At 35.8% G+C, this 13,842-nt stretch overlaps 1 long non-coding RNA gene across 1 annotated transcript; it reads left to right on the forward strand.

Moving 5' to 3' along the window:
- The first annotated feature begins 2,235 nt into the window (after nt 1-2,235).
- Nucleotides 2,236-12,406, forward strand: LOC146758987 (uncharacterized). Its single transcript, XR_014932598.1, has 4 exons — nt 2,236-2,345; nt 6,932-7,058; nt 7,198-7,300; nt 12,060-12,406. It is a non-coding gene; the product is annotated as an uncharacterized LOC146758987 (long non-coding RNA).
- The last annotated feature ends 1,436 nt before the right edge of the window (nt 12,407-13,842 follow it).

The raw sequence follows: 13,842 nt of genomic DNA on the forward strand, positions 1-13,842 counted from the left end.
GTTTGTTTCTGAAAACAAAACATAGTTGTCCTTACTTTTGCCTGTGGTCAGTGTAGTTAATAGTCCAGAAAAGGATGCTGGCCTTTGATTTTTAAACATTTAAAAGGTTACAAACATTTTGTGTCTAATGTGTAGTTAGCCTAAGAAATTTATCAGAATAAGCTCCTATTCTGACAGATGTGGAAGCAGAAAGGTCAAGCTCAAAATACATGCAGTAACATTTGCTAGGACAAAATTTATAATAATGTACGTTCATCAGGAGGCTTTAAGGAATATATTTCTTTCCTTTGGCAGAAATATGGGTGTTTCTTACAGTGTTACACAATCTGATTCTTACTACTTTCCTTCAAAACCTGTCATAGCTGATTCAAAATAGTTAAGGAGATGGACAAATTAGTCTGCTCTTGTTAGACATTTCTTACATTCTTCTGTTCTTAGAATAAGCAGGGTGAAAGAAGCGCTGATGAGCTGCCTGGGGCCTGTTTTAAAATGCAGTGAAACTGTTTTAAGTTCTGCAAATGACTTCAGTGGATTCTAGATCATGTCAAAGCTGCGACCATATTTTGAACATTAAACCTTACTTTAATGTACTTGGAGTAGTACCTTCTGTGGAGTTGGCTAAGCGCACCAACAGTGTAACAGCTGGTGAGATCTTTCTGAACAATTCATTCTATTACATTAAATGTATCAAAGGCAGTAAACATCAATATACATGCAAGACACATAATTTCTAGGATTTCCTTATTATATTTTATTTAGATAAGATAATATCAAACAGATATATCTGATGTACGTAAGATATATATTTAAATAGTAGGTTTAGGGACATATTTGAATTTCTCTAAGTGAAGTTTCTGTTTTGCCATTCAGGTTTGAATGTACCAGTATTTCTATGATATTTGTTTTTAAACTGTGCTTTGAAAATTGTACATATGCATTATTTTGGTCTTTGCTTTTGTAGAATATTGAATAAGAATTTAATAAGAATCTTCAACAGTGAATTGTAGATGTACTTACATTGCAGGCTGTAGATGCAGGAGTAGTTTTGCCTATAGAAAACCTATCACAATATATAGCATCCATAGCAACTGCAGATACTTTTTCCATTACAGAACGTGTAAGAACTGGTGAAATCTGAATATTTGCTGTGATCTCAGTTAGCAGGATATGATTAATCAGAATTTATTTGTAATAGATTGATAACAAAGGTGATAAACTACATATGTTAAAGGTAATATGGTAACTGTGGGTATACATGTATGCTAGTAAAAAACAGTAAGATAAAACATATTCAGCAATTATGTGTTTACAGAGTACTTCTTTTTCATTGCAACTTCACATCTCGAGTGCACGGGATGGTCAAATCTTCTAAAAAGAAAATGATGTAAGACAAAAATAGATTTTAAGTATAGTGGAAGTATAGATTAGAAGGCAGTATTGAGTTAACACAGATTTATGGACAAAACAATGTCAGTGCATAACAGTTTGGTTAATCAGCTGAGTATCTAAGATGTTAAATTCAAACCAGTAAGAGAATATAACAGTCTTCCTTTATGTTCCTTTTTTGCTTTGGTATGGTTACCAAACATTATAAAGTTAACATTTCTGAAGCACAAATGACAGGCAACATACTTTACATATTCTATTTTTAATTGATAGCTGCTATGCATAAAATTATGTTATTTTCTGCTGGTTACAGAGATTTGAAACAAAGCAGGAACTTTACATGTTACAGGATGACTGAGTTTGGTTTGAGCAATGTGAATAACATAATTTACTACATCGATACTCTTTTTATATCATTAGATCTGGTGATTCCATGACATTTGAAGTCGGTAGCTGAATGTGTGGAATGATAAATACAACTACATTATTGCCTAACCACCTAAAAAGAATAACACAGGAAAGGCTTTTTCAAAATTAAGTCCTCAGATTCTACAGGCAGTCCTATAAAGTAATAAATGTTCATTTAGCAGAGCCTATAGTATTCTATTTGTTTTATGTATAAGCCTAGGATTTAAAGCTGCTTATTTGAATTAAATAGATCTTATGTTACAAACTACCACATGTAGTAGTAGATTACATTTAGCAGCTAGTTATGTCACTTGGAATAAGCACAAAAGATAAAGTATAACCAATGTGATTCAGCGGTTTCATATTTCTGACAGAGTTCATCTGCTTTATTTTCCTCACATTTCTTCCCATCAAAAAGTGGGTGTAACACTGGACATACAAACCGCATCCTAATGACTGACTTGGGACGGCCAGCTCAAGAGGTAGACGACTGTATGTAGCCAGACTGATCCCACTCAAGAAGTCCTAACCTTGCTTCCTACCTGCTGCAGGTAAAGCTTTACTCAAATCTACTGCCCACTTGGGATTAATTGAGAAATCACATTTCCATTATACCTTGATCTCTTCTTCAGGCATTTGACACAATGCAGTTTCAAAATATTCAACCCAGCAGTTTCCAGAAAATGAAAGCTGAATACAATTCTTGTTAAAGCTTCTAAAACAAAGTATCTTGTTGAGTTCAAGACCAGAAGACTGGTCCTGTTTGGATAGAAGGGTACAGACTGGTAGGAAGTTCTACCTCCAAACACAGGATTATATCCTGAACACAGAAAAGACTATGAACTTGCGTTTGGACTTGTGGGAACACATGAGTTTGCTGTGCACCCGAACTAACTCCTTAAGCAGATAAAATGCCCAATTGTTGGATAGGAAAATGAAGAGGAAGTCGGTGGTTTTTAAAACTTAAAGGATTGTTCTGAAGCAAAAATCTAGGAATGGCCAAATTGTCTGAACCTGAACACTAATACAAATCACATAAAGATAAGACATACAGAGCATATAAAAGAAGTCACTTGAGATCAGAAAATCCAAAGTTTATTTTCTTATTCTGTGGCCTATAAGATTCTCATTTTTGGATCAGGAGAACCAGTTCTGACAGCCTGTCAGTCTGAATAGTCTAGGTAAAGAAATATGACTTCTTTTCATTTTGACAGAATAAAAACTCATTTTCTATTGTTCTCAAAGTCTCTACTAACTTGAATAGCATAACAGGAGAACACGGTTACTTTTTCCCTAATGGGAATCATTGTTCTGCTGCTACTATACATTTGTGATAGGAACCTTATTAAGAGGCAGTTGAAATATAAAAATTACAACATACAGTACTGTATGTTTCTCTACATAAGAAAGAAAGACTTCATAACAGTAAATAATTATTTCTTTGTCAAGACAAGATGTGCAGAGATAAACATATTTATGTTACCTGCTCAGATAACTGCACATATGCTGATGTTTAAAATGCTTTATGTCAGATTGATTTTTCTCACTTAAAACAGTATTGCTCAGTTTTAACAATAAGAAGCTTTCAGCTTTTGGAATATGTGTGAAGTCAGAGTAGTTGAACATGAATCACCCATATAAATCATTTGTGTGTATGTCCTTATGAAAGATTATGTCACAGATACAGACTACATAATGAACCTAAAGAAATAAGTGAAGTCAAACAAAAATAATACAGGATTCTATAGTGAGTAGAACACAGAGGTATTGCCAATTGAGGAAGATACTGGGGTATCTTAAAATCAAACCATCCTGCTTTAGCTACTCTTCCCACTTTCCATGCACTCCTCCCCTGTGGACTTTTCACCCCTTGCTGCATTAGACAGCACCGATGCCAGAAACTAAAGTGTAAGCAGAAGGCTAAGAACTGAGAAATGCAAATGCCACCTTTCAAGGTTAGGACAAGTGAGCAAAGCTGTTACTGTGTGTAGTTCTGCTTGCCTATAATTTGACACAGGATGGAAAACATGTTTGTGACATGTGTTCCAATAATCAGAAATGTTCTGGCATTCCACGAATAGCTGTTTTTGCCAGTCTTCCCACTTTCGCGATAGGATACAGTATGCTCTTTCCCATGTGCTCTGCAGTATCAGATTTTGGTGCTTAAACTAAGTTTGAGCAAATGAGAAGACAATTTATTTCATTTTACACCTCAAATGCTGGCTCTGATAATGAAGAGATTTAATGATAAACATTAAAGTGAAAACTTCATCACTTTACAGAGTGGAATTACACAGAAAAAACAGCAAGATAAGCAAGCTAGAGAGTAAAAGGCCAGGCGTGAAGGTAAAGGTACAAGGACTAGATATGAATAGAATTTACAGGTCAGAGCTATTTTTAAATTATATGTAACAAAGATAGCATCAGGTTTAGCTACCTGCCTTATGGCATTTGCTTACATTTAGTAGGTTTATCTGTCACAGGCTCACTGGACCTGTTGTAAGTGTGCTTGTCTCACACCTGTAAGGTACTGACTGCAAACTTGCTTATAGATACTTGCCCATTGTAAATGGGCTTTAACTATGTTGGATTTGATGGATAAATTTTACTCGCAGTAGCTGTTTCCAGATTACTGAGACATCTTAGATCCTTGTTTTTCTGTACCTGGCCAGCAAAAGACAAGCAACAGCAAGACAGAACTTTCTTAGTATACTTTCTATCCGTTGCTGCATTTGAGAAAATGGTATCTGTTATGCCTGGTTTCAATCAAATAACTGCTTCCTGATGCCTTCCCTAGTTCTTAGATCTGACGTTAGTTTAGGCAAGTCCACACACATAATATCCTGTCATTTCTGGATGCCTTCAGCATAAAGGAAGGGAAAAACAGCTTTTTTCCTGAATGGATTGAACACATCATTTAACTGGATTTTGCTGCAAAAGCAGCAAATTTCAGTGATGACTGAGTTCCATATTAAAACAGAACAAATGCCTACTACAGGGTTTTGTTTTGGTGATGTTACTGTAGGATGATTTTGTTGAAGAATGGGAACACAGACTATTTTCTGAGAGTGTTTTTAAAATTTCGTTACAAAAGTACTGACTGTACTAGACACTGTAGAGTAGAACAGCTTAGCACAATCTAACAATCATGCAAAGCATAGCTGTCCAAGATCATTAAGAAAATCCTAGCAGATCTGCAGCACAGTCTGTCTACAGCGTGGTCAGGACATTGCAGTGCTATGTCTGAAGGCTGATCGTGTTCACACTTCTGCCTTCACACTTTTCAGCCAAACAGTATTCATTACTAAGAAGCAGAACAAAGTATTAGAAAGTCAGGAATAAAATAAATAATAAAATAAAATTAATTTTGGATTTACTTTTATGTAAACGTAACCATATTGGAGTACAATAACTAAAACCACAACTAAATAACGTAACTAATTTTATTATCTTGTAGCAAACCAAGTAAACATATAGTCACTAAAATTGGGAATTGATTGCAACATTTGTAATTGCAAGGCATTCCTTCTTTTGCACAGAACAATACTGTGAAGTGCCAGCGGCAGATTTATCTCACGCTATCATACACAAGGGCACTGTTCCAGTTCACTGATATTCACTGCATATTATTCTTTTTCAGTGGTAAAGTATTTAAACGTATATGTATTGTGCCACATAAACTAATAGATAAGGTTAGTGCTAGCTAGTTAACGTCAGCGTCTTATTACTGCCATACCAAGTCACTCCTCGAGAAAAGGACAGATGTCCTTGATTTGAAATGTAGGGCTTGGATTTAGAAGACACAGTTTATTCTAAGCCTCACAATATTCACAGTGTAGTGAGCTTTTTCTGTTTGTTTGTTTGTTTATATGTATTTTTAATAATGCTAGAATAAAGCAAGCCAAATAAGTGCATTCTTAATGGAAGGGCATGAATATATCAATAGAGGGGACTGGCATAAAGTAAAATTATATATAACACAGACTTTTCCTTACTAGCATAGTTTTCTGAAACTCAATAATTATGGGTATGGAGACTCTATCTCGACTGAAGTTTGTTGGTTGTTCTTATTTGCTTTTCTTGTGTATGCATTGCTCTGAGAGAATATATTTTTTAAACTAAATTAAATTTTACAATATATTTATTGTCAAATGTAGCTTGTATAGCTTGTAAAAATATGGCTGGTGTTGCTGTAAACACTTTGAACATATCTAGCAAGAGCTATATGGTTATTTTTTGAAGTACTAGTAATCTCTTAAAGCCTACTAGGGTAGCTGAAAGCAACAAGAGAAGTGAGTTCACAACTAAACTAAATTTTTCAGTTTTTCTAAGATGTATGACATGCTGCCCTTTAGACACAGAACAAAAACAATGAACAATTAAGTACCGTGATCAAGTACGAGACTGCCATGTTCACAAGTGGGCCTTATCCACAGAATTCCAGGAACAACTTGACCAGTTTTTATTATTTATTGTTTGCTATTTCTTAAAGAACACTTGTACAAAAGTGGAAGGTTACCCCAGTTTTTTACTTTGGACCGCAGGACATGTTCCCCATCTGGGACATATTACGGTTTAACAGATGTCTCCCAGATGGTCATCTGATAGAATCACACATAGAAGTCTGGTCAGCAACTTTGGAAATGAAATCAAATTCACAGGAAATATTTATTGTTGATTCAGCATGCGGCAATGTGGCCTTTATTTATATTTAAGGAAATACAAGAAAAAAGGTTTACATACTAAGAATAGAAAACTAATCTTAAAAATACCATGGCAACTTTTACTTTGAAATTCTGAAAGCCTACCCAAAGGTAAAAGAAAGATAAAGTTTAGCGTGAACTTTTTGGTAAAAATAGTGGAGAATCTTTCAGTTTGCTGCACAGTGTAAAAAGAAAAGAGGAAAAAAACCAAAAAAACCCCAAACCCTCAAAAATACCATGTAATGATATCAGCTCAAAATAGGCTTAAAGGGGTTGTGTAAGACTTACAAATTGGAACTTAAAAAAAAAATACATAATTCACATACTTTAAATGCTGGCCTATAGTTACTCTATTACTTCTCTAAAAGCCATTCGAGCCCTTCTGAATTTTGCTACTCAGTGACCTGTTATTTCTATCAGTTAATACTACACAGGTAAAGAATTATCCTTCTTCATGAACAGAATCAGAGATTCTCTGCAGGAGAAGAGCAAATGACTTGTTTATTCAACTTCAATGGAAAATGGAAACAACTACCGAGGACTGAGTGACATTGACAAGTGGTAACTTTATCTTAAAACAGCTTTTTCTGCTTTTTAACATGTAGCCACCTCACTTAGTGACTCGCAAACACCATGTTCAAAATCAAGGTGTTAATGGTCACGGCTGGCAAAGTCTAATGTTACGTTTCCTGAAATCAAGGTAAAGAAAAGCTCCTAACTTAGATGTGGCCTGCACTGTCCTCCGGAGGAGTTGAGATCTTCACTGGGACTGAGAAGCTCATTTAGCAGCAGAGGAATCTCAGGTATGTGCCTACAGCTAATAACTCCTTTACTATCAGTAACAGCTTTCAACTCAGATCAGCAGGCAAGCAGAAACATCAAGCAGTACAACCAAATCGACAGTCTGCCAGCCCAGGGAAGAACATGTGGCCTTGAGTGAGGTAACATAACTTCTGACAGCAGTGTTAGTTAGCTTAAGTTGATAATTGCACTGTAACTCTTTCTTGCCAGTCTGACAATCATCCAGTGTACTACAGTACTTCTAGGTATTACACTGGAACTTTCAGTACTAGAAATCTGGATATACTTCTTGATATAGCTTTTCCTTTGCTTCGGATTGCATATGAAATATCTTTCTCTTCTGGCAGCCTGTCACAAATTCTGTAGAATATTTCATATTATTCATTTTAGAGGTTTCAAAAACAAAACTAAATATGGAAAGGATGGGCTGCAAGTGATTTCCAAGGAGGAATCCAATGCCAGTTTTTGGTTATTCTGCACACAGTATAGTTTATTTCTGCCTCCTGTAACTGCTCACAAAAGCATGTATTTGAGATGGTGTAACTTTTTACTGTGAGTAGCGTGCTGGTTTGAAGTTGTGTATGCACTGTATGGCAGTGCCTTCCTCAGCTCCAAGAGGTAGCAGCGCTGGATCTCAGCCGGGCAGCTCAGAGAAAATGTCTTAGCACTTTCAACACATTTTAATTCTAAAAAGACCTTAGTCCTTTCTCATGTTTGAAATCATTTAATGACATTTTTGAATTACAGCAGCTGCTAAGCTGCTTTTAATCATAATACTTTAGTACTCTTAATCTGCCTTTATAATGACTCTAGAACACTTTAGATCAGTTTCTCAGTGTATCCTTGTGTATCCTTTACTTGTATAAAGTGAAGCAATTTGCTTCCTAGAATTCAGATGAAGGCCATGTCTTCTACCTTCCCAGAGGAGACTATCTGAGTTCTGTGCCATTCCTTAAGTCCCAGAAAGCCAGAAAGGCTGACCACGTGCCTGGGTGATAATATAAGGGAGCTGATTGTGCCATGACTTCACACATTCTTTTCCTTTAAAAAAGTCTCAGATTAGAATTACCACACAGGCTCAACAATTGTTAAGAAAGACATTTGCTCTAGATTTATACATTGCAGGTCCAATCCCACTGGTATTCTATGACTTCAGTGAGAATATTGCCTGAGTAAGAGATGAAGTGTATATAGCTTTCCATGATATGCTTTTAAGGTGGAGACACAACAGATGACTAAAACATTGCTAAAACTAGGTTGCTTCAGCTGCTCATTACTTTGTTTCAATGATGTTTGTTACGTGCTTGACTTTTTAGGATGTTCTGAAGCATTCTCAAACACCATATTAATTTTAAATTGTCTACAGTAGTACATATTAGTGTCTACCGTTAAAAAATTTAAAAAATATATAATTGTAAAGTGGATTTTCATATCCTGCGGGTAGACAGGGTAGATGGTACCTTCAAATGTCAAGGTCATTTAAGATTTTATATATCAAAGTCTGTTTGGGAAATAGAACATGTTTTCCTGTCTGTGTTACAGAGTTTTTGAATTGAGATTTGTCTTTGATGTCGCAAGGTTGCATAAAAGTGAAAGAAAATGAAAAAAAAAAAAATTACTTCTTGACAGCAAAAGCTTGACTCGGGAACTTTGTTACGCTATGTCATTTTCAATTAATTTTAGTTAGCGTGGGTGTTGCTTGAAATGTAAAATACAGATTTTGTTTTTCTTAATCAAATACGATAATCTAAAGAAAATATGAGATATTCCATAATTAACTAAAGGTAATATTAATTTTGAGAGTATTAGCATTAAGGGGCAAAAGAGATACTTGTACAGCATTCAAGTATAAACATGCTTTATAAACATATAATTCAACACCGGCTCATTCCTTCTGTACTGTAAATTGCATCTTTCTTGGGCTGGTTCATTTCAAGTATCCTTGAAATGCTTGAGAACACTGATTTGTGTACTCAAGTAGAAAATATCATCTATAAAAAATTTTTGTCGTGCACAAAAAACATATTTTCAAATCTGCCTGCCCAGGGCCTCCTCAGTTTGCGCAGATGACACGACCATTCTGCAAAACTTAAGTCAACTTACTACGTAACTAGTACAAACCACTCCTCAGTTCTACATGGCCTCGCATTGAGGTGTACAGGCCAGTAATGCATGTACGAATGTGATGGCAGCATGTTTTACTACATCAAATGATCCACGTATATCTCAGAATAAGTGATTTTAGAGTTGCAAAGGAGTGCCATTTAGTATTACTACTAATTATACCCGTTTAGCCATTGAGCTCCTCAGTTCAGGCTGTGACCTACGAACTTCCTAGCTTGACCTAAGAGCGTCACAGTAATGTGGATGTGCACGGCAACAACTGGACCTGGAGTTGTTCTTTGGATTGTCTCTCTCCCTTAATTGTAGACCTACCTTATCCCAGCAATTGTGGCCTTTGATCTAGACTCACTGTTGGATAGCTGCCATCTTCGCAAGCGCCGTTCTGACCTTGCTCAGGTGCTGGGCCCTGGCTGGTGATGTTGGTTTTGTTCCGCTCAGTTTACGTCCCCTCAGGCTAGTCTGTGCTGCCCCCTGACGCTTACTTCCACAGAGCTTGTCTGTAGTCTTGGAGATGCGTTCTCATTATGCAGTAGCAAATAATCCTTCTTAAAGTTTTAGCTATCTTTTCTTGCCTCTCTCTTTACTCTTTTTTTGTTGGCTCTTCCTTTCTCTCCCGTATTCTCAGGATCTCACTAGGCGTCATAGCTTAGAATCTCCCTTGTTTTTCACTGGGAAATTTCTATTCAGTAACTTCAGTAGAAGTACTTCATTCTATCCTCATAAAAGCTAAGTTCTATTACTTGATCTGTCCTTAAATCAAAAAGTATGACTTCATCACAAGATGTATCAGAATCATTTTACAGAATTAAGAAGTGAGAGAAGGATCTCAAGAGTTATAAGAAATAGCTTAGCATAATCTCTTAATGACATTTGAGCTCATTGAACTCTTCTAGATAGATTTGATGTAAGAACTCAAAGCTCTATCTATGAAATTTTATATGTAAGCCTTGTTATTTTAGCAAACATAAAGGTATATGGACAGAAAGAAGAATGCCAATGTTGTCTTTTGGGTTGAGACAGTGGAATAAGTAATGAGATGAAGGACTGTTCTGCAGTAAAGGTAGTGTTTTACAGAAGTAATTTCAGAGCTGACGAGGATTCTTCCACTTTCTGAAACTTTCGCAAATTGTAAATAAGGATTTTTTTTGCCAAATTCTGTGGTTTATCCTCCACACTGATGAAATGACTTGAGAGCAGAATGTTTAGGTATTAAAAAATGATAGACTCTGGTCATTTTTGGAAAGTGTAGGGCTTTACCTTAGCAAAACTGTCAAAAGTAGCAGCTCTGAGCACTAAAGAAGCTTCAGCATGTTATTTTTATCACAGTGGCAGCCATCTTATGAAGAAAGTTTTTTTCCCAGTGCTTATGACTTGATTTTTGTATCTTTCTGTTTTGCTAAATCCACAGTCATGTTATTCTGCTCTACTGGGTTGAGACAGTGAAAATGCTAGGTATCATTTCAGTAAAAATCCTTTTTCTTTACAGTACAAGGAACAAAAGCACAGCATACAATATCCATACTGTTCCTAATATTTTCAAATTTAAATAATCAAAATGACTATTTTGATTCCTCTTTTGATTATTATGGCTCCCTTATGGTTACTGTAGTCCCAAGACTGTGCTCAGCAGTGCCTTCTTCCCATTTGTTCCACTGCCTCAGTTTCCTTCTGACTCCCTACAGCAGACAGGAAATATAATTTAGTCATAAAAGTAGCGTGCCCATTCTTCATCTTAAATTAAGGAGCTAAATGTTGGAAGTTCCAGGAGTTCCTTAAACCAGGTTATGCCGTGTGCCACGAACACCCTTTCCTTCAATGTCTAGTGAGATTAAAATTGTGGTTTGCCCTGTATATTTTAGGTCTGAGCTATACTGAGTATTTAGATCTTCATCCAGCTGGTAATTAATAAGACTAACACGATTACAGTTTGTGCTTGAAGTGCCTTGTTTGAGGTAGTGCTCACCACCATGCACGTAGAAGCTTTGGCAAAGAAAGCAACCAAGGTGTAACACTAAAAGCTTCTATTCAGTGAAACTGAATGGAATGTTCTTGGCCTAAGGTAGCCTAATTTAAGAAATATTAACCTCACAGGGGAGAAAGGTCCAGAAAGAGAAGCATAAACTGGAAGGAAAAGCTCTCTGTTTTTTTCACTTAAACTTCCGCCAGATCACTCTGAAAGCATTCAGATGAAGACACTGTAATGCTTTGCTGTGTGAATTTTATCAAAGTTATGGTACAAAAATATTATTCTAAATGTATCAAATGCTTTATTCCCTCCCACAACACTTAATGTGCAAAAAAGTTTGTCTTGAAGGGAGAATACATAAGTATCATTAGACAAAAATAACTTGCTGTGCAAATAATGTGCTTGTATTTTTTGCCAGAAAAAAATAGATGGATTTATAAGAGCGACTATGCACTTGAAAGCCTTCCAGAATAATCATATTCTTATTCAGTAGATTCAGAGTAGTAAAACACTATATGGAAACCCTATCTAGAGAACAAGAAAGAGAACCTAGGGTGGAGTTCAGTCTGTTATAGTGTCTTAAATCAAACAGAGATGCACAAGCGCTTATTTAGACATTCTTTACTGGAAAGAATCTAACTCCCAGTGACTATTTTTTTTGCATTTTTCAGATAGTCTTCTCTCATCTGTCTCTGTTCTTCCTTTTAAATTTGACTCGATGGCATGCTCTGGCTGACTTTGGCACCGATATATAACGTAGATATACAGTTCTGGTCTCAAGGATTTTTACCTCTTCTATTTTTCAGTCATAAAAGGTAAAATCCATTATTTTCCCATATAAAATTTGTTGCCTTCTTCCACAATTTACACTCTTTTTTGTAAATCACAGAAGCCTTAGTGATTAGTAAGTTGCTATAATTCAAGTCAACAAATCTCTGGTTGACTTTTTAAAGTTTTGAGGGAAAATTCTTGCAAGGAACCTTCTTTTGTCCACTGAGGTCCTCACAGCACAAGGCAATATAGCCACTGGCATCAAAAAGTAAGTCGATACAAAAAGAAATTAAAATTAAGAAATAAAAATCACTATCTCCAACAAATTAGGTGTGTTATAGACCAAAACTCTTAATGGTGTGAAAAATATACAGGTTCACTTAAATGGAAATTCTGGTGATTAAAGACGCTTGTATCAGTTTTATTTGTTCTTTGTGTACCAAGAGTTTTTAGACCAGATAAAGTCCAGACAAAACGATTATATCCTTACTAATGCTGAGCTAGTATGTCATACAGTACCTGAATTGTATTGGGGCCAATAGTAAAAAAAAAGGGGCTTAAATAGACAAGTTGTGGATTCCTGCACAAGTGTGTGGAAGGAGATGTCTGACTTTTGGTTTGGCCTTTTTGATGTTTTTATAATCTACGAATGTGGTCCTGTAGCCTTAGTGTCTAAGATCTCTGGTAAAGCAAGGAAAGCCTTTTGGTTTTGGGTCACACTCTCTCGTTAGAATCTGTTACCGTGTGCACATCACAACTGTGTAACTGTGCTCTGTAGAGGTGAGGTCCGTCACAATGACATTCAGTGGCACTGGATTTCTAACAGTTTTAAGGGCAAATATTTCAGTGAAGTAGAATACTTCATGCATCTGTTGCCTATGAAGTATATAATGGTGTTTTGGTAATCAGTTTTATGTGTCTTTGAAGGTGCCAATAAGTTTGTATCTAGAAGCAAAAATGAGAAGTAGCCTATATAGTTAGTACTGTAACTTGGTGTTCTTTATATAAGTTTACCTCAAAGCAGATTAGTAAAGACGTGCACCCAGACAAGAGATAAAGTGCTTATATGACATAAGCTAACATTTAACCATAATGAATTTGAAAAACAGAAGATTGCTATTCAAAGTGAATGCTGAATTACATCTCAACTCAGAGCCTGCTGTGGATAAAACCATTTTTAGGGAAACTGACTTTGTGGTGCATTGCATCCATTTCCCAATTGGATCCCAGTGTGTCTAGCAAACTCTCTTAATGATGGCAAGATAAAATGTATGTAATACTTCTTCCAAAAACCATAATGTTCTTGCTTACATATTGAATATACGATTCAGATGTGACTGCCAGGTGTACGTTTCGTGCATGTCTTGAAAGTGGAAAAGCTGATAATTAAGCTAGTTTAGTACCTTTTATGATTGAACTGACAGGAGCTGTACTAGTTTACAATGTGAATTACAAAACCTGATTTAATTCCCATATTGTTTTTCACATGGGCATCCAGTAAATGGAGATGTGCCTGTAACATTCCTGTATATGGAATAACTGGTTGAGTCAGTATGCTTTGTATGCTACCAATTTACTTTTGCTGCTGTTTTCATTTTTCAAAAGATGGAGGAATTAATGAAGAAATCAAACATTTGTAGGACTTGATGACAAATAGTCAAAACGTTTCTCATGAAATAATGC

Source organism: Coturnix japonica, chromosome 11 (genome assembly GCF_054131305.1).
Source record: "Coturnix japonica strain WE chromosome 11, WE-NBRP24, whole genome shotgun sequence".
Classification (NCBI taxonomy): domain Eukaryota; kingdom Metazoa; phylum Chordata; class Aves; order Galliformes; family Phasianidae; genus Coturnix; species Coturnix japonica.